Source organism: Camarhynchus parvulus, chromosome 3 (assembly GCF_901933205.1).
Source record: "Camarhynchus parvulus chromosome 3, STF_HiC, whole genome shotgun sequence".
NCBI lineage: Eukaryota > Metazoa > Chordata > Aves > Passeriformes > Thraupidae > Camarhynchus > Camarhynchus parvulus.
The window spans coordinates 70,666,362-70,688,598 of NC_044573.1; the positions used below are offsets into that span (position 1 = coordinate 70,666,362).

The 22,237-nt window shown below is 39.9% G+C and overlaps 1 protein-coding gene across 4 annotated transcripts in view; it reads right to left on the reverse strand.

The window, feature by feature from the left end:
• KLHL29 (kelch like family member 29) overlaps nt 1-22,237 on the reverse strand; it is a 391,289-nt gene that overhangs the window by 303,282 nt on the left and 65,770 nt on the right. For all 4 annotated transcript variants that reach the window (XM_030946673.1, XM_030946674.1, XM_030946675.1 and 1 more), the window contains exon 2: nt 19,889-19,995. The gene's annotated coding sequence lies outside the window, so the exon portion shown is untranslated. The remainder of the gene's footprint in view (nt 1-19,888; nt 19,996-22,237) is intronic.

The following is a 22,237-nucleotide window of genomic DNA, read 5'->3' on the forward strand; positions in this document are numbered from 1 at the left end:
AACAGCCTTTAAGAAAAAAAGAGCAAATCATAATCATCTCCTGAGGGTCACTCAGGGTTTCCTGAAGGCACACATGGCTATTTGTTAATCCATGTGCCACTATGGGGACAGCTCAGGAAGCCCAGGAGGGTGACTAGCACGTCTGGAGGGAGGGACCAGATGACTCAAGTGGTCAAGGTCCAGTGTGAGGGCAGCAGGGTGACACTGCCCTCCTTGACACTCAGCACTGGGCACCTGCTGTGGGAGTCACACATAGCCCACAGCCTGGGGGAGAACAATGGCACTGCAGCTCACAAAGTCCCAACCACCACCCCCAAATGTTTCAGACTCAAGCTGTCCTCTCCATATCCATGCAACACCATCTCCAGTGCACATCCCTGGTACTGCCATGCACGCGGCATTAAATAAAGGTGTGCAGCTAAGTCAGGTCCCCTGGCTCCCTTGTACATTCTCCTTCCAGTAATGACCTCCTGGAGACCATCATGTACCATCAAGAGGCACTGTCATGATGACAGAGAACAAGCTGTCACCTGGGAGGTAAACACAGCCGTATTTTTGGATGGAAACCACTGTACTCGGCAGACGTGCTTTCTTTGAAACGCTTCTGTCCTTGCTTTGGATGTGTAAGGATGATTAAGAGCCATCCTCTGACTTCTGTTTTCTGTGCTGAAATTACATTGCTGTTTTTTGATATCTGGCTGAAGTGTAACTGACGTCGTTATCAAAACAGAGCTATAGAGAAAATGGAATCCACCCTTTTGCAAAATCCTTCAGTGAGGATAAATCACATTGCCTCCATGTTTTTTACATATCAAAATGTACACAGGCAGAAATAAACCAGCAGCTGGGGCTCCAGCATAATGCACTCACAAAGAAAGATCCTTCCACATCTTCCCCACCACCTCCTGACAAACAGGCAGGCAGGTAACTGGGAAATTTTGTCTGAAAATTTCTTGATGATTTGGAAGGTGTTCTGACACCTTAAATGCTGCTTAGGCTGTGCAAGAACAAACAAACTATTCTTGTACAAGCATACAAGATCACAATACCCCTTTTCCATGTATGTTGGAAGGGAAAGACCATTTACTTAATTCTTAGTCCATATAGAAGACTAGAAAAAATAAAGATGTTTGCATAATTACAGGTCTTCAACAAGTCATGTGACATCAGGAATGCCTAAGGAAAGGCAAAAAGGAATTGCATGCTTTAATGACAATATACATGATTTTTCCCTCTTCTTCCATTTGTTCCCTATTTCACTGTATATTCTACAAGCATGTATTTTGCTATCTGTTTTAACTGCACAGAAAGGAAAAACAAAGGGAAGACAAAAATGCAGGAAATAAGTAAAGGGTGCCACAAGAAGTGTGAAGTTAGTAGTGGAGGGAAAAGGAAAAGTACACTCATCTACACTCATCTACAAAAAAAAGCAACAAAAACATACATGAGCTAAGAAAAATTAGAGATTAGTAAGAAGTCAGTAATTGACAGCAGATTTCCCACTGACCAGTTATGATCTGGACAATTATGGTAGAAACAAACTTCATTTCTTCATTTAATGACTTGAAATACTGGAAAAATCTTCAGATGGGAGCAGTTTTTTACAAGATCTCTTTCCTCCAAGAAACAGTAAAAGCAGAGGGCACCTATTAAAAAGCCTACTCCTGTTCAAATTGCCAATTTGAAGACTTCAGCCCAAGAAAATTCAAGTATGAGGAAATGCCTCCCCACCTCTGCAAGCCCAGCCAAGTCCCCTCATCAGTCTCCAAACCAAACAATGCCGTGCGAGTCTACCCAGAAGAACGCAGCTGAAGTCCCAGCGCAGTTTTCATACGGCTCATTGTTTGAGCTAATTTAATTAAAAGAGGGTCCAGATGATGATTATCCTGGCAAAAGGAAACTATACAGACAATACAATGGCAGACTGCCACGATCACTGTATCTTAGCTCTGAACAGAAAACAGAACTAAAGGAAGAGGATAAAACAAGCCCACCTTGCTAACCTTTAAAGCTGACATATTCCTACCAACCCCACAGGCTGGAACAAGACTCAGCTGTTGCCCAGTGTGCTAATTTTTGGCACTCCATTTAGGTGCTGTGAACATGACCATGATTAGTTTAAGCAGGAAAATCTACCATTACAGTGTGCTGCAATGACAGCTTAGTCAAACACACCATCCATGCCAGGCACTGAAGGTGGCATTATTTATGGTCCAAGCCCTGGTGGGAGGTGCAGGTGGTTTGGGCTCCACTCCCAACACCATGGTGCAATTTCCCAGGGAAATGCAGTGCTCGCCTCCACCTACAAGAGCAAGGTCGTGTCAAGTTTATATGGTCTATATAAATATTTAAATATAATAAAATGATAAAATTTTAAGGAATATATAAAGAGCTCAGGGACTGAACTTCAGCTGTCTACAGAGCTCCACTCCAATCAGAAGCAGTAAGCCTTCTATGGAAACCTTTCCAAAAACCATTCTTGGATTAGGAATATTTCTTAAACCTCTGTAGGGACATAAATCATTGCTACTGATCTGCACACTCTCATAGTTCAAAGTCTAGTAGCACCAAACTGAATTTCACTGGCTGAGAATAACTATTTCCAGGAGCAGACATTTCTAAATTAGGGACGCTTTTAGGCTTTTTATAATGACTGGAAGATATTTTTGCATGCAATTTCAATTTTCATCTACACACTCCAAACCAAAATTTTTTCCTGTTAATGTTGTACAAGTATATAAAAAGAAAAGGATTAAACAAACAGATTCAGCCTCTGCCCAGCAGATGTATGTTTTTTAATAGAAAAGCAAAAATGTAAGGGAAAAAAAGGTCAAATTATTTGATCAATGCCAAAAAGCAAGTTAGTTGGGGACTGGGAGTGAAGGTGAGCACATTATTTCAGCTATAGATTTCAGAGTTTGAGTCCAGCAGCTTACCTGATAGACCTCCTCTTGGCCGTCTAAATGCATATTCCAACTTTATAAACAAATAAACATACCTAAACCAGAATGAAGATACTTTGGTTTAATGCCTGAGAGGAAACTAGTTGCTACACTGAGCAGAGGTTCAAACCTATTCTTCTCCAACAGCCTTTGGGATACCACACAAATGATAAGAAAGCCAGAGATTTCAGTAAAGCAGCAGCTGATCTCTCTGTCTCAGGTACATCTCTGAAACAGAGAAAACAGACCACTGCTCCCAGATTAGGCTTTACAGGGGGTACACTGAGCAACTCCAAAATGATTGTTTTGGAGGAGAGCTACTCTAACCACTGACAGAGCCTAAAAGACACTGCATGATGAGGCAGAAGGAATGTTCTTTAAAGCTGTAACAGAAATACAGTCCTTTCAGATTGGTGTAGTCATCCTGTCTGCTTATCTCAGGTTAGAGGAACACAACAGGCGGAAGAGAGACTGCAAGGCAACAGAACACCCATCAGTCATCTTCACCTCCAGCCATTCCCCACTCCCAGTTTCAAGTGCTTTCTGCACTAACTTACACACCATGGGCAGCTGCTGAAGCTGCTACACCGTCAAGCAATTGTGAGTGCTGGGAAGAGAGCCTCCTGCAGATACACCCTTTCCCCAACACACCTTTCAAACAGCAAGAAGTTTGAGACTTTTCTAGCTCAGACAACTCCTTGACATAGAGTAATAAAACCCATCCACACAGCCAAGGATCTGCCCTCAGCCAGCAGTAATTAAAATTAATCATTCACAATTATTTTCATGGGTATGTTCAGAAAGAGACACCACACCGCCAGCTCGCTGACTTCTCAAAGCTGACAGACCTTGAAATAGGCTGTGGTCAGGTACAGCGTGTCCCTGGGTTTCAAGCAGTTAAAAACATGCTTTGCATATTGATTCATCCCTCCATCCTCAGTGCTGACAGCCAGAGCCACCCCTGTCCTCCAGCCCAACACCTGAGCTGGCATCTGTGAGAGGGATTGGTAAGAAAAGTGATTTTTCAAGTAAGTACTAAGTACTGCTATGCCTATCATTATTGCTGCCCTGCTGGAACTCAGGGCCCTGTGAGTGTTAAAATTTCTTATTCTTGAATCGCAGTATCTTCTGAACTCAAGATTCTTCCAATTTTCCGCATATTTGTATTATGTTTTTAATCACTATCTTCTTTCCTTTCAGCTTCACTGGTCACTGCTTATGCTATTCTAAGGTAGAGAGGTTTCGAAGGAACAGAGTAGCCTGAAGGTTATCAGTTTCCATGCCTCAAAAGCTACTGAAGAAATTAAAGAGGTAAAAGAATTAATGAAATTCAACATAAGGCATTAGGACTGTCACTTTCTGGAACACTGTTTACTTATACAAGCAATTTTTATGGGACTGAACATTTACTATTCATGATAGCAGCCTTGATCAATTCTGCTCCTTTGAAACTTACTGTAGAAACATAAAAGCATCTGTCTTATGTATATAAACTCAAAATGTGTAAGCAGCAAGACCAGGATTGTAACCAGTGCAAGGAGGAAGCAATCTCACACCCAACAGAGTGCAGATCCCTCAGTATCAACCTGCATAGCGCTCCTTCCTTCCCAGCAACTGGAATATTGATTTTTACAATATCTACCGTAAAAAAAAGGTCTTCGGCAGATATAGAGAAGGTGGAGCAGGGTAATGGGATTGTCTGCTTCCCACCACATGTGTTCTGTAGTTGGAGCTCAAAGCTGAATTAAAAAAAGAGATGGTAGAAGATCCAACTTCTTACATAAATCAGCTCGGCATGGCTTTCAGTCAGAAGACTTGAAAGGAACCGATATTCTGCCTTTGCTAAAATAGAAAATTGTCAGATAAATATGCTTGCCTTTTTAACTAGAGTGGTTTTTGTAAGTAGGTATAATGTTGTGCAGGAAACAGGAGCACTGACTGGAGAGTGAAGAGTTATGCAGGCAGGGCTCAGGAAATGTCTCTCTTTGGGAAATTATAAAAGGAAGTAAACAGAGTAGAACAACAGCAGCACTCAAGCTCAAGAGTCTCTCTGGCCATCAGCAACACTACAGCAAGTCTGCAAACATCACCCCTGACTTCTTTATGTTTTATGCAGGGTACCAACTTAATTTTTCCTGTACTGTTTATTTACCCCATGCTTCTCTTGTATTGCTCACCCCAATCTTTAATCATCACAGTTTCCTAATTCACACTAGACACTCCTTAAGCCACCTTCCCACTGAAGATGGCATTCAAGGCGTAAGGACCCTAGAATTTGGGGCTGCCCCTTCAACGTCTCCCTTCTGCACCAAAAGCCCTGCACTTGCACTTGTAACTTAAGACACAATATTGTGCCAACTCACAGACTGGCTCTCACTTCATCCCCTTCTTCTACAGCCATGAGTATTCTCAACTGACAAGAGCAGTACGGATCAGTGTCTCCTGCCAGGCTGCCAGGGAAAGCCCCACCAGTGTCCTAGCTTCTCCCCTACCAGGGCATTTGACTAAAAAGACTAATTTTGACTTGTGCAATGTTTATGTATTTTTGCCCCACCTCACAAAATTTTGAAATTATCTGGGAGAAGAAACTCAAAGGTGTGAACCAGAGAAATAATTAAAAAGGGCAGGAGCCTGATTTCATAATATATTACAAGCGCTTATCCCTTTGGAAAGTCAAGACTAAATTAATCACAGCTAAAATATTTTACAAGCTTGTACAAACTCAACAGGGACCTTGACTGAACTCTAGAATATGGGGAAAAAGAAAAACAGAGAAAGTGGAGAGGGAACTGTTAGAAGAAGCATGAAGAGCCCCAAAACAACCTTGGGAAACCAGAAAGAGCACCATAGAATAGTTTGGGTTAGAAGGGACCTTAAAAGACCACCTAGTTCCAGCCTCTCTCCCTTGGGGGACACCTTCCACTAGACCAGGTTGCTCAGGGCCCCATCCAACCTGCCCTTGAACACTTCCAGGGAAGAGGCAGCCAGAACCTTTCTTCAGGAAACAGCCAGAGCAGGGAGAAGAGTTAGGTAGGCACACATGCACATGAGGAAGATCAGCTCCTTGAAATTTCCTGGCTGTTCAAAGGAAAAAGAAGACATCCCAGATGAGCAGGCATGGACTCACTCTCCCCCCAAGAGATGTGGAGCAGCTCTGTCTGAGCAGAGATGAAAGCTCTGTATCTTCTTCCAGCAGCCAGACAATCCTGCTAGTAATGGATTAAAGTGATTTAAGTAACTATACATTTAATAAGGTGAAAAGGGCAATGACACAGTTACATTTTGATTGTTTTAAACTACATATTACTTTGCAATTCTGCTCCTGTTTTAAATAAAAAAGTAACACTTTTTGCCAGGGCTGACATGGTATGAGTATATAAGCAAGGCAAAGAACACAAGAGAGAAGTAGCATCTTCCATTAGTCAATTGACAGAGAATACAGATAAGCTTTCAGACACCAGGACCAGCAGACAGGAGATCTTCAGAGAGCAAGGACCACTGCTCTTTAAATACATAAACACAAATGAACATATTTATATATACACATATATAAAAACTTCCTACCTTGCTTTAAAATCCAAAATGCTTTCTCAGTGCTGCCAATAACAAATAAAGCTCAAATTTCCTTTGGTTGGAGAAAGAAAATCACAACTAAGAAAAACAGACCATGGAAGACCCCAGCAACAGCAGAAGATGCCATTAGCTATTACCTACTGTGATTATGGAAAAATGCTATTTTTTATTCTGCAGCCTCTCTTTGCCATTCTTTTCATCCACCTTGAAAATGATTCCAGGATTTATGTAAATAGGGTCATCTGGGGGTTGCATGCTCCTGGCTAAACCTCCCTGGCCCCTCCCATGGGGAAAAAATAAAAAATTCAAGCAGCAACAAAGAAAAGTTTTCAATTTTCTGACATTCTCTTACCCATTTCCTAATGTAAACTCTGAGCAGTTCCTGTAGAGACTGTAAACACCCACACAACTTCGCAGGTGGGGAAAAGGTAAAAAACTTCACACCAGTAAATCTACATCAGCAATTTCTTTACCCTTTCTTTGAGAAGTCACTGGATATAAGCTGCCTCATGGGCAAACATACACGGAGCCTTTGGCACCAGGGAGAGATGTTTCAGGGCAGTGTGAGGATTTGATGGCTGTCTTAGCTTTCCTTGCACACTGAGTAGTCTGCATAGCCTAACAGCATTAGCTTACTAACAGATATATTAATAGGTGTGGGGGGAGGGAAAGGAAGAGGGGAAAAAAGCCACTAAAACACATTCCACCTACAAATCTCACTACTAATCATAAACTCAGGTAGAAAGCAAATTGCTTCTCCAGGACCAGGAGAAGAAAAAAAGAACAATAAGACTAAAGGGGGAAAAAGCAACTATTTTAATCTTTTTCTGAAAATATACGAATTGCTGCATTTATCAATTCATGATAAGGAATGAGAAAGTAAAAAGAAGAAAAAAAAAACAACCACCACACCAAAAAACCCACCCAAAAAACAAAACCCAAAAAACAACGGAAGAACTGCCACAACATCTTGCAGTTAGTAATTTCGGAGTGATAAATATAATGTTGGCCTCAGACTGCTAGAAGGATTAGATTTAGCTGTAAAACAAGTAGTGCAGTTAACAGTTGCTGTTGGGTCTGCTGTTAGGATTAGAAAGCACTGCTAATCACAAGAAATGTAAAAAGATTAGGAGGTGATGGTTGCCAGTAAGGTTTTAAAAGCATGTAAGTGCTGGAATTCATTTTGGGATTAAAATTCCTCAAGTGAAAGAAAAGTAAAGGATAGATCATAAATGGCAGCCAGTTCCACCTGCACTGCCCACAACCCTCTCCCAAGCACTAGGAGAATTAATTGTGGAAAAGTGAAATGCATGCCATGGCTTATACCGAATGATCCTAGGGCAGTTTTAGTGAGGAGAAGCAAGTATTTCTATTCTGGTATCTATGAATGAACTATGGCAATCTAAAACCTGTTTAAGAGATTTTGCTTACCAAAATCTTGCCTGGACAGTGGAGTTGCAATTTTTAAAGGCATGGTAAAAGGAATGATGATGGCATTTTGTATCTGCATCCTTTCAGTAGGAAGGATAAGACAACATGTTGATCTCCTAGTTTGCTTCCAGCTTGTGTAGATTCACCTCTAAGATCAGTTTATGTTCTTAGTTACCAAGAATAAACAAAGCTCCCCATGTAAAATAATCTGGAGTGTGCAAAAGAGAACTCCCCAGGAAAAACAAACAAACAAACAAAAACCCAGAAAGGAGAAAAAAATAGTTTGCAAAGACCTCTAAGTAAACACAAACTTTTAATAAACAACTTTCAATTTTGGATTAAAAGTTTTCATAAAAAGGCATTTTAAACAGTGCAGACCACAGAATCTTGGTCAGATTCCCTTATGACAGAGTGGTCTCCATCAGTATCAAGCACAGAGTTCATTGCTAGCACCCTCGGCCACCCCCACCCCAAACTGCACAGCTAGAGTACAACACCTCGAGGAGAACACAGATTTCTGCCAAGCCCACCAGGCTCCCAACACACCTGATGGACAGTTCTTGGTGGTAAGGCCACCTAAAACTTGCCTTTCCAGTGTCCCACATATACCCAATGATTCAGAGTAAAATTCAAGTTCTACCAGGACATTCTGTGAGCACTGCCTCTGCACAGCCCTCCAAGGGGCTCAGATGCTGATTCAGACCAGCCTCTCTCCAGTCATTACTTCACCCTCTCTAAATATGAACCTTGCTATTCCAGGGCTTGGGGAGCAACATGAAGCAAGATCACTTCATCATTTTCTACACACCTTTCAGTTAAGTGTTCCTGGTGCACCCTCCTGGATTTTCAGACTCTCTAAGTCTGCTTTTCCCTTCTGTTGCCCGAAAATGAACATTTTTTCCAGATGCCTGTAGCAGCAGCAGAAATAACCATCTTCCAAGAGTTATAAAACAGTTGTATTTAATAATAGAGGTGAAAGCATTGTGCATCATTTCTGCAGAAGTCTTTTCAGTAGAACAGATAAATTTATTCACTGCATTATGGAACAGTTTGAGAAAACAAGATCATACAATGTACACTGCCTCTATTTAAATTGTTTCATTTCTATTCATGAGTGCTCTGATTAGATACACTGAAAATATCATCAGTAAGAAATAAATAATTCTGCCAAATTAATAGTTGTTGATTTCTTTTACCTGAAAATGTAAGTAGCATCTCATTCACACGAGACAAAGCTACTATAATTTGGATATATCGATCTTGTTGGTTCAAGCCCACACAGCACATAGAGACAGGTGTGCATCTACATTTTCTTAGTATCAAGCAGCTTCTATGAAATTGTGAGTTCTTTCATGAGTGGAGAAAGGCTAATATGCACTTTGCATGGAGAGGCTTAGTAGACAACTAGGGGTTTTTTTTCCCTCTAGCTGTTTTCCCCAAATAGAGGGTTGAGAGAAATAAATTGCTTTAAATGCAGAAAATTGTTTATAAATGGTATTTCAGGGAATTCAGGTGATTTTTCTGTATCACACAAAATTAATCCAAGCTCAGCAAATGCTCTTTAATTAGAAACATCTTTAGAAAGGAAGCAGACAGAAGTAACCCTCACAAACATCTTTATATTAAGGGAGCTACTAACCAACCCCAAAACAGCTTCTCCAGGACCTTCCTCCCCATGAAGTATTTTCCTGGAGAAGCATAGAAAGGGGTGGATTTGTGCAAATGGAGCAGAATGTATTATTTAGCAGAAAGATCTGACTAATACTTTCTTTAGGAAAAAACAGACAGAAAACATAGAGTTAATATTTTGTTTTAGACATTGCAGAATGATGAATGCCAAATGTCCGCTCAGCTTATGAACATCTGAGAAAAAACCCTCCACATTTTGAAAAATTTATCCAGTTTGAGTCAACAATGAATTCTTCTTCTAAGAATAAATATAATTGCTGTAACATTTCAAAAAAATTTAAATGCACAGCTCAGTACCGTAAGAACAGCCTGTTTGCACAGCAGCCAAGTGATACACCTCAGAGAGCTACTGTTAGCTACTGCAGGGAAGATAAATCAAGAAAATGCTGAGTTGAGGTGCAATTTGACAGTTATTAGCAGAACAGGAGTAATTTGATGAAGGAAAAAAAATCTGACAAAATCTCAGTTCACAGCAACAGATTTTGGAAGCCTATTTGCACATAAATTGGAAAAAATAATTCTTGCATTAGAAACTGATGAAGATGAAACAATATACCCTAAATCCTAACATATTTGAAATTATTTTCTTTGATTCAAAGCTGATAATCCTGTAACAGGCAGTAACTAAACAGGGGCTTTAAAAGACTTGCTCTGCATGTTGAAGAGACTGCACAGCCTGATCTTGATCTGGGGCCATTCAACTATCAGAATAACTGGATTTACAGCCATTCGCACCTTTGTTTTTGCCATTTGAAAGCATCTCCAGTGCGCAAAACACTGGGCTGTGTTTTAAGCATTAGCAGCATAAATATCCCCTGGTGTACCGTATGCTTCACCACTGCTGCCTTCCCGTAAATCAAGCACACAGCCAATCATCTTTTTTATGTTGGACTCTAATGGCAACTCTATTATTCAAAGTCAGGCTGTACAGAGCCATGTCTCATGGGGACATGAAGCAGCTCAGGAGCAGGTTTATGACTGAGCAAAGGAAGATTCAAATCTGGCCATGATCTTCCCACTACAACCCTACCACATCTTCCAATTTATCTGCATCTTTCAATTTATCTCTTCTGTGTAAAAGACTTTTTAAAAAAAAACAAAACTCCCGTAAGCAGGAAAAACAAATCAGAAAGCCTCTTCTGCTCTTCAGGAACCACCTCTTTGTGTCCCCACAAATGCTCAGCGTAAATGTTTTTGCTCACATACTTGTAAGCAGATAAGCTGTTCTTTACTGCATTACAATTAGATGCATAGATTAAGAGATACCTTTCATGTCATTATATCAAACTCTTCTACAAACATACAAAGGGATTTTATAGACTGTTGTCTTTTCTGCTTACTACTGAATTCTCACGCTCGGCACAAGATGCAGTAAAAGTGAACGATACCTTCCCTGTGTTTACTGTGACCACCAAGAACCATTAAAAAAACCACATAAAAAAACTTAACTATGATTTCAACAGCACAAACTGTTCTCCCATGAGGTTCTTCTTTTTCTTCTCTCCCTCCACTCGTCTTTAAGTTCGTGAAGATAGGGAACATGAAAACTAAATGGATTTATGTGTAAATAATTCATCTTTTCAGGCACATCAAACTAATACCTGAGTTCATCCAAGGGGTTTGCCAGATGTAGCTGATTCTAGTGGTATTTTAAACAGCATTCTGGAGAGCTGGTCACATAAGGCTGCAAGGAAATGCTGAACAGCTGTGTTGATAGAGTTGTTTTTAAACAACACGTGTTGAAACTCTACCTATCCTTACTGAACACAGCTGACGGGGACACATTCCCAGCCGTCCTGAACTGCCAGTGCGTTTTGGAGACTCGTGTCTGCACAATACAGGCTTTGTGAGTGGGGTGAGCTCTGGCACATCTTGGGAAGACGAAGAGAATTACAAAGGCTGAGCATCGTTTTCCTGCCAAGTAGCAGGAAAACATGTGGCAATATAAAGCATCTTTAGGAGCACGAGTCCCACAGGGCAGGCATCCACACAAGCTGAGCTGATCCTGTGAGCCAAGATGCCTTAAACCAAGGTCCCATAGGGACTGGGAAGTGAAGTGATGGTAGTAACTCTGCTTCTCTTTAAGCCATGAAGGAAAGTAGAAAGTATCTTGCGCATTTTTAAACATCCTAAGTACAAACAATGGATTAATTCTTGCGGGAAGTCCAACAATTAACCTTTACTATACTTGCATGTCAAGTCATGTTTCTTGTGCTGAATAAACCATAGCGAACTCCTGCAGCTAAAAAGGGCAAAAAGAAAATCTAGGGACTTGTGTTTTTGTTTTTAGTTTTTTAAAAGCCAAAATCTTAAACCGTTCCATCCTGCTTGCTTTAATAACACAAGTGGTCTCTCTCCTGCACATGTTAGAAGAGGAGTCTGCAAAAGAGGAGCAGGGAAATAGGTCTTGCACACAACTAAGGTCTGTTCCTCTGATTTAAAACAACTTCTCATTGTACAAACTGAATTAGAAAAACCTGCAAAGAAATACAATTAAATTTCAGAATATAACAACCATTTTAGTAACAGTGCTTTGCCTGTGCAGGAAATGGTTTTCTTAAAGTGAAGAAATCATTTTGCCATGTGGAAACCTTGAGCAGGTTAGCAACCCACTACTGTACCAGAGATTAATTTCTGCAGACAGCTTTGTATCTTCAAATTCACTGAAGTGGAGATTTATTGCAACAAAAACAGAGAAAACCACTGGAGGGATATGTTGCAAGTGGAGCAGGGCAAAAGGAAAACTAACACAGAAAAGACAATATTCTTGGATTTGCAGTACAACCATCCCTGATTTATTCCAAGAGAGTTTGTGTTTCTAGTCTCAATTAACATGGCTCCTACTATAACTTATATCACACAGAGAGAAGATGTGGTGAAGAGTAAAGTTTTGCAGAATGTTCTTTAGATAAGTTTCCTTAGAAATAGCTCAAAATAACTTTAAGAATTATCATCTTAATGACATGCTTACCCTTGAGGGGAAATTTTGAGCCCTTCAGCAGAAAGCAACCTCACTGCAAGCAGGATTTTAATGGCTCTGAGTTACTGTTTATGCAGTGGAAGCCCTCTTTAAATAAAGCATGTTTTAAAGTGTCCTTGTTCTGAAGTTGCCTGTACTGGGCACCCCATCACAAATTTATGCCTTCATGCTCTGCAGAGCTATTACGTCTATAGATCCAGATAAGATGTCTGTGAGCAACATGGACTCACCCAGCTAATCTTCCCAAATCACATAGAAAAATTAAGTGTTTCATAGTCCTTGTGTATTGAAGCCACTCTAAACCCAAATGTGCAACGTTTTCTGTCTGTAAGGTACATATAAAACACACGTGTGATGAGGACACATACGTTAATTGATTATGACAAAGAACCACCACAAAGCAGTCCATCATCATAATGAAATGCTTACAGTAATCCCCATCAAATTATAGTCCTGACCTTTGATGACGTGGAAAACAGTATTTATTCCCTACTTCAAAAACTAAGAACACTTGCTGCAATCTCTTGCTTGGAAGTTCAAAACTGAAATTGTTCTCATTCTAGCCCAGCTGACAGCATTAGCTTGCTTCCAGTAGAAAGAAGTGGAATGTAAAAACAAAGCTGCTGTGACCTTAACAATAATCCTGTTTGCATATTACAATACATTTTCCTACTATAACAAGGCAAAGTCCCTGGTGTTCCGGTCAGAAAAAGTAATCTTCCAGTAAAAGCATACTGTGATCAATAACATTTTCTTAATATATTATATTATCTCCCACTGAAACACTTTTTCACTTGGCATTTCAGGCTGCCGAGTAGGGGAAATTCATGACAAAACTAAGATAGTAAATGAGATACTGCAAATTAATTCCATCCAAGAGCAATCTTTTCGTTCGTGAGCAATTTGACAAGCCAGTGTTGTCTGACTTCAGCAGAAGCTTTCTCAGCTTTCAAATACACACGAAACAGAAGAATCTGCTGCACTACCATACCCAACTTCACTTCAGCCTGCATAATTTTGTGTTAAAATACATTAGACTTTCAACAGCCAACTCTGAGACCAGAATTAGTGGGGCATACTTTAAATATGAGTTTAGAAAATACACTGAGAAGTCTGCCACATCAATCCTGTGAAATTCTGTTTTCAAGTTACAACCCAAAGCATGGCAGGGCACAGGAATTCTGCACTTCCTTAGATGATTTGCCATAAACTCTCCTGCAACCCAGTCCTGAAAAGGCCCAAGTGATCACAATGCCATGTGAAGGATCTCAGTATGGCAAAGTTCAAAGACAGCTTTGTCACATGGGCTTCTCCATCTGCATATCTGAAGTCTCTTTTGCTGTGATGAGTAGCAGCTTTATTGCCCCCTTGGAGTTATTGTCCTCCCGCAGGCTGAAAGGGTGACTGGGTGGCACACAGCCAGGAGCAGAGCCCATCACGATTTTAGCAACAGCAGTTGTGGATTTACCGAGAGCAGCTGGTGTTCAGCACGGTCCAGGAAGGTGCAATCCCTCAAGAAGGCTGGGCTGTTTGCAGGATACTGGGATATTGTCAGTAGGATTACTTACAGGCACCTGATCTCGGCACGATTAGGTGAAGAATCACTGCTCTATTAATATTTCAGCATAAGGAATAAGGGGCAGGCAGCTGTTGAATATTCATGCCGTAGCAATGCTCTCTGTATGAATTCTCTAGCAGGCACATGTAAAGGCTGCACCATTACCCCAAAGAGTTTACCATCCAAAACCCCAATTAAAGGGATACTTTAGCATGTACCCTGTTTTAAGCTCACAGGGCAGGCTCACTGATTAATTGTATTCTTACAGTGAAGGATGTGCTCCATTTTTTCATTAACTCAAGACTCATGTTGAAAACAACATAAAAGGAGTGGGAGAAAACAGATGAAAATTTAATTTACATCTGCAAATCCCAACACATCATGAGATCAGAAACATGTAAAGGGCCAAACAACTCATCGACCCAAGAAGTCATTCATAAAAGATAAACACCCTTTTTAAAAGTGTAGGAAATTCATGCAGGGAAGATGCACAGTACTCAACTATAAAATAATTCCAAGAAGCTTCATGTACATTTCTGAGGAAGAGGAGGCAAAATTAAGATTGGTGCCACTGATAAGAAGGAGAACAGATGACATTTTAACCAAACTAGATAAGAAGGACAAAATAATTAGGGTTTTGAAGGACAGGACTACGTTTATGCAGGTTCCTGGTTGTGGAGTTTCGTGTGGTTTTTAAAATTTTTTTTAAAAACAAAATAAATTAGGCAGAAAATCTTCATATAAATGAGTACTTATAAAAGAGCCTTTCTAGGTGAATCATTTCTTTTACGATTAATAAAATCTGCAATCAGAGCAACAACATTCTGATGACTTTTTGCCATTTGCAATTATCGCTCATCCCAGCACCAAAAAGCTCATTATTATTAAAGCTGACAGAAAGAATACTTAACTGCTTTTATAAAAGAACTTACTTTTTTAAAAGAATCAAGTTTCTAAGCTTTCTTTCTACTTCCAAATCTTCTGTGTGAAAAAAGGCTATCCTAACAACCCCTGTGTGTGTCACCTTTGATTTCCAACACATAATTTGGATAAAAGCATCCAATTTGTACAGTAACACAATGCATTACAGAATAACACTTCTTTGGTTTAAAAGCAGCCTACAAAGAGTATAGAGTTAACATAAATCTGTACAAGTACAAACATATAGTTTATACCATAAAAATACATATTTTAACCTTTTTTATAGCAGTTTTCTCCTAAGTAACTAAAACCATTAAAGATACTGTAGGACTTGTAGCATTCCTACAATTCCTGTGAATAAGAGCGCATAATCTCTATTTTAAAGGCATGGAAGTTGAGGCACAGCTATTACTAAGACAGCTGTGGAAGAGACAGGAATGGGAACCATATCCAAACTCCAAGCTCTGTGATTAAATCCATGTCTATTCGACATGTATTATCTATAGGCAGAAATGAACATAGATATTTTTGTTTTGGCATCTAAAGAAATGTTAAGAGTGAGTCTTGTCTGTGCCTCACTCTATCCTTGCTCCCTGACCTAAAAGCACAGTAAAATTAGAGTCCTCTTAAAAAAGAAAACAAAACCAAAACCACAAAAGAACCCTCCAAAAAAACACCCCAACAAAAAATCCACCAAAGCCCCCCCCAAAACCCACAAGCCAACCCCCCCAAAAAACAACGAACCAAAACCAAAACCAAAAAAACAAACAAAGAAAACAACCAAAAAAAACTCCCCCAAAAAACCCCAAGCCCCAACACAGATGCTGTTAAACGGATGCAAAGTCAGCAAATAGTGCCTGATTCATCAGTGCTTGGGAAGCACCGATTTGTGCTTTTTATTATCATACATCTCCAGTTTGTCATGATTTAGTGGATGGTTAAAGGTGTGGAGCATGTGGTGAGCCAGAATCTTCCTGGGGTGTGCAGTAAGAGAGGCAACAGGTGCAAGCTGCATCAAGAGAAAATCTGGGAAGGGATAAGGAAAAATTGAGAGCAGGTGCTTAAGCAGCAGAATGGCTGTGTGGGGAGGCTGCAGAGCCCTCATCCCCAGGGGTATTAAAGGACTTGCTTGAATATGGACACAGCCCTGAACAACCTGCTCTGCCTCTGCAGTTTGCCTGATTTGAGCAGGAGCTTGGACAAGATAATCCCTTCAAGGTCATTCCTAAATTGAACTGTTCTTTGAATACCATCCCAAAGACAAGTGAGGTTGCTGTTTGGTTTCTCTGCTGCATCCCAAAGCTTATCACAAATTCACCCAAGAAGTGTGACACCCTGGATTTCTGTGACTAACTTTTTTTTTTACTTTATTTGGCTTGCTCCTTCTTCTGAAAGGGATAAAATGGAACAAATCAAAATCTTTGCTTTCACCCACTTGAAAACTGTGAAAAATGAAAAGCAAAACACAATCACTATGCTCAAGCTCCTAAACACATGTGGTCATTTGAGGTCTTGCTTAAGAGTTTACACACCTTCCTGACCTGTCCTCCTAAGAAATACTCCAAAAACAATCAGTCTACTGTGTAGGGAGACCCACAGTTATTAAAATAACTTCATCACCAAAACAGCTCTCAACATCATTTCAAATTCCTCCCCACCACCCGCACTACCGTAAGAGATGCTGCATATGGTGAAAATTAATTCAGTTTGAACCAGAAAACACTGGGGTTAAGTACTTCTTCAACTGGAATACAAAAACTGCAACCACACGTGACTGTCAGGATATACAGGGCTACAGTCAACATGCAGAAATACTATTTATATCCTTCAGAAAAATTGAATTAAAAGGCTTTTTAAGGGGAGCAGCTGAGCTAGGAATATCCAGAAAGGGTGAGACAGACAAGTGTGCAACTCCTACGTGCAGGTCACTACCAGAAGGAGACAGTGGGAGTCCATCCTGAAACTCAAAGCCTTTTCTAACAATTTCTCTCATGCAACAGAAGCCTCCAAGAGGAAGCCTGGACACAGCTGGCTTCTCATTTCCAAATTACTAGTTTTTAATTCTTTTGTTACACATATGCTATATAACCAGATCTCAGCCACCATGGCAGAAACGCCCATGGGCATCCCACAGCCCAACAGAATCACTTTGCAGTAACTGGATATTCAGCCTAAGATTATCCCAGACACTTCATCCTGATGTGACTAGGCAATGTGGCAACTTATCACAAGCCAGATTTACTAGACATTCCCCACCACCGAAAGTGAATTAAACTGTCACTCATCACTGTATGAGCTGCACTAGTGTAACTACTTCTTCATGAGTTGTACAACACTTCTCTGAATTAAAACCAACACTTTTCTCGGAAGTCTTTATCCTCCTTTCTGTACATTTTCTTTTCCTTTCCACTTCTCTTATTTTTTGCTCAATTCCCCCCCCCGGACTTAGTATGTTTAACCCTCTTTGCTCCACTTTCACTCCAGTGCATTCTTTTGTTATCCTTGGCAGACATAAACAGAGGGATTTGCACAGGAGCTCCAGCCACCCTGGCCAAACTAGTAATGATGAACTCAGTACTGGACTACTGCTGTCCTCTTGGTGCTTCCCCTAGGGAATCAGACAGCAAAGCTTCCAGGAACACAGGACTACATCTCCTTTCCCCAAGAACCATTTGATCATCATGCCAAGCTAAGGCTGAGACTGTATTCCTGAGTGCGTCTTCTCTGGAATATCTCCCAACATACATGCTGTACTAAAATACAGAAAAAGCAGATGCATTACTCATCATGAGGGCACCAAAAAAAGAAAAAGAGCCGAACATTTGATTTAACCACCGCTACAATTACAGTTGTTGGCATCTGCAATTTGTAGCATCACACACACACATGCAGGGACAAACAAAAAGAAGGAATATAAAGTAAGTCTTGTTCATAACTCAGATTTGATTTCCAGCAAGGTTCATATACATATTATTATTATATACACTATTTATGGTGGTGTACTGACAGTACAGAAAAAAGGATTAAATACAGTCTCTCATGCACACTTGTACACACCCAAGCATACACACAATTTCCTGATCTACTGTGAATATACTAATGAGAAGAATTGAAAAAGAATTTTAAATTATCAAAGCTACATGGAAAGCTTTAAGCTAGCTAGCTTTCTTTAAGCTAGCTAAGCTTAAAGAAATAAACTAATTTCCAAGAGAGTTTCACTATTTCCAAAGTGTAGCTCATGCACACTTATGGGAAGAGGTTGCCAGAAACATTGTGATGAAGGTGCACTGGGGATACTGAGGTGTTCAATAACGAATCCTGTGAAGAAAGAGCAAATGCTGGAAGTAAGGAATGCATGACAGTGTATGAGAAAGATTAAAGAAACTGAAAATATGAAAAATAATATGGGACTTAGTGGTCTTGACAAACAGTGGGTACAATTTGAGCCAGCAACATGCCCTTGGAACAAACCCAAGTGTGTCCATTCTGAGCTGTGCTGGTGAGAGCACAGCGAGCAGGCCCAGGGAAGCAATCCTCCCCTTTCCTGAAGGATTTGTGAGCCTTCCAGAACATGAAGGCTTTGATATACTGGAGAAAGTCCAGTGGAGGATAGCGGTGTCTAGAACAGAGGTCTCCCCCCAGATCTCACCGTGTTTTCTAATTACCCAAAGGGAAGGTACAAAGAGAACAGAGCGAGCCTATTCTTGAAAGGGTACTGATACGACAAGATCAAAGAACCTACAACAACGAAAGTTCAGGTTATAAATGAAGAAAATATCTTTCATGAGGTGGTGAAACATGGTAACAAGGGTCTAACAAGGTTTTGGAGTCTGCATCCTTGGAGATATTCAAAACCCAACTGTATTTGGTCCCCAGCAACCTGCTTTAAAAGTGTCATTGCTCTGAGCAGGAGGCTGGATTAGACAACTGCACAGCTGTTTTCCAGCCTGAATTATCCCCAAAAAATTATGTATCTGGATGGAAGAAGCCAGAAAGCTGGTTGAAGGAGGCCAAGAGGACAAGAAACAGCATAAAGGCACAGGATTAGCTCCATAATGAAAAAACAGAGAAGTGCAAAAAGAAGCTAGAAAAGGGAATAAGCAAGAAAATTAACAGGCAGGATCAAGGCTGAGGAAGAAGCAAAAAAAAAGAAAAATCAAATCTCTGTTCATAAAATTGAACTTTCCTCCCACAGGCAGGAGGTGAAAAATTCCACAAGAGTTATTCAACAATGAAGTCAAGTATTTAAGTTTCTACTGTAATGTGCATAGTAGATTTGGTAAGAGAGGGAATCAGTTCTTTCTTTTCCCTTCCCATGCCCCTAAGAAACCAACTAACCTTTAATCTCCCTTTTCCAAATATTTGAATTCAATCCTGCAAACTTTACAGATTTTAACTATGTACATTATGAAGAATGTTTCATTTGTAATATAAAAATACATGCACTTTTATCAGCTTAAAACTTAAAGTTCACTACACTCAAATAAGCCTCTTACAGATTTTTACAGTTTTATAAGATACAGCCCCATGAGTCTAGGCCTATACACACCAAAATTTTGCTCTCTCTTGGAGCTACACCACCAAATTAAAATACTCTTGATCAGGTTTACAGTATTAGCATTTAGCATATTACAATATTTTTCTATTGTAACAGAGATGCTCAGTTGCATGTGCTGCAATAGGGACTTGCTGCAGCCACTGAAATGGAGAGCAATGCCCAAACTGTGTTTGTGTAAGCAAGGAAGAGACCATGAAAGAAAAGATACAAAAAAAAAGAGACATCTGCACACTTACCCTGTGATATCCACAATCTGTATCAAAATCAGCCTCAGGTGTAACAGTCAGTAAACAGGACAGCAAACCCTTGCATTTAGCAGAAGATTTCTGGGAAGCCAGATTACCTAGAAAGAGTTGAAAATAGTTACTTTAACACACAAAGATGAAATCACCTATGTGTAATAATGAGAATAGGCTTCAAATGAATCACAGCACCAGAATAAAAAAAAAGAAAAAAGCTGCTCAATGGGAGACCATCCTGATCAGAACAGAGAACTTAAACCCCAGAAGGTGACAGAAATTTGTTCCAAAGCACAGAGAGTTAGATGCTGGTAGGCACTCAGGGTTTAGCAAAGAACATCTAATACCCAAGATAACATGGTGTTAACCCTCTAATCAAGGATGTGGAGGAGACCAGAAAGAGCACGATATTTTGCTTAATTAGTTGCTATCAAAGAGAGGATGAGTTCAAGCACTTGCAAAAACAAGAAAACCTAAGACTATTTAAAAGCTTAATAGTGTTCTAGAGTCTTTGGTAACACAGAGTTTGCCCATGAAATCAAAATAATCCCTGGAGATAAATTTAAAGGAATATATCTCATTTTAATGCACAGAGTAAAATGACTATTCATTAAAGCAAAGCAGTTTTATCCCTACAGTCTCCATCTCAGATGCAATACATATTGAAGTAATCTTTATGACAGGAAGTGGCATGTAATCCTGCAAGAATGAACTGCTGTTGTTATCTGCAAATCAATACAATTTTTTTTAAGTGGATATAACTGTGCCTATTGATTTCATGTTTTCAGCACTAGAGTTTCAGTTTCTACCAAGAAGATTCTTACAATGACAAGACTGCTGCATACATGTAATTGAGTTGATACAATCTGAATGTGAAGTTTACAGTGCACTTCCCTCTGCAATGCAATTGGGGCTTCTGTCCCATTGCCTCAGCTTAAGCCTTTTTTCATTTTATATAAACTTTATGTATTAATAATAATTTTGAAGTGGTAGAGTAACACTTCACTAATCCAACCTGCTAGCTCTGGAAACTTTAGCACACAAAACATACCCTTGGAAGTTATCTCCCTACCTTGCTAGGATATTATTTCAGAATATATGCATGACTTTTGCTATGTTTAAATAGTCTGACCAAATAATTTCCCTTGTGAAAGCCTAAAACTGGTTCAGTGCTGAATATTTACAGCCCAAAGAGGTGTGGTGAGGGTGAGGATGGTAAGGGTACAAGCACACAGAAAAACTGAATGACTTATCCAAGGTCACTTTGTAGATCAGTCAGGCAATGAGCTCCATTAAGAGTTTAATAAAACTACTAAATTCCTACTATATTTCTGCAAATGAAGCATATAGAACTTTGGCTTGACTAGCTGACCAAATGGCTCATGCTGCAATGAATGACCTGTAATGAGAGCTGGCTGAGAGGCACAACGCACCATCAGCCTGAGAAATTGGGGAAAAAAAGATCGAACCAGTAAAAAAAAAGTTTAAAAGCATGGGCCAGATGAATGACATCCCAAATCAGGTTAGGAAAGCTGAAATACTGATAGAACTACATCAGGCCAAGGACATCAAGGGCAACACCAAAGGCCTCTATAGGTACTTTTGTGACAACAGGGAAGACTTCTGAAAATGTTGGCCCTCTCCAGAAGGAAATGGGAAACCGAGTTACTTGGGATATGGAGAACATTAAGATACTCAATGACTTTTTTGCCTCAGTCTTCAGTCACAGGTGCTCCACCCACACTGCCCGAATTGCAGGCTGGGACTGGGGAAATGAAGAACCACCCACTATGAGAGATCAGAGCCAAGACCACCTATGGACCTGAAGGTGTTCAAGCCACCTTTGGGTTGGAAGGAACTTTAAAGGTTAAATAGCTCCAAGCAGAAAAAACTCTGTGCTGTCTAAGCACTAGCCAGCTGCAAAGTAGTTTCTTGAAAACATAAGATGATGGAAGAGGAAGCACATGAAAGGCTGGGGAAAATGTGGAAATGTCAACAACATTATCTCTCATCATTACTGTTCAGTCCATCAAACAGAGCTCCATGCTCTTCCTGAGCCTGTCTTCTTTACAGGTCTAGACTCATTTTGGAGCTAAGGCTTTTCTAATAGCTGGTCTACTTATTTATTTATTTATTTAACACTACTTGAATAAATTGTTGTGACTTTTAAATTTTTTGATCTAATCTAATTTTCTGACTTTCACAAGATAATGAAGGAATATACCATGGACTACCTAAAAATACTGAAACAAAAAGAGAATATTTTCTTTGTTTAGCTTTTAGTTTGCTGAAAAAAAGCACTGTTTTCATGAGGCAGTTTATGGAAAGAAGAAAAGGGAAATTACT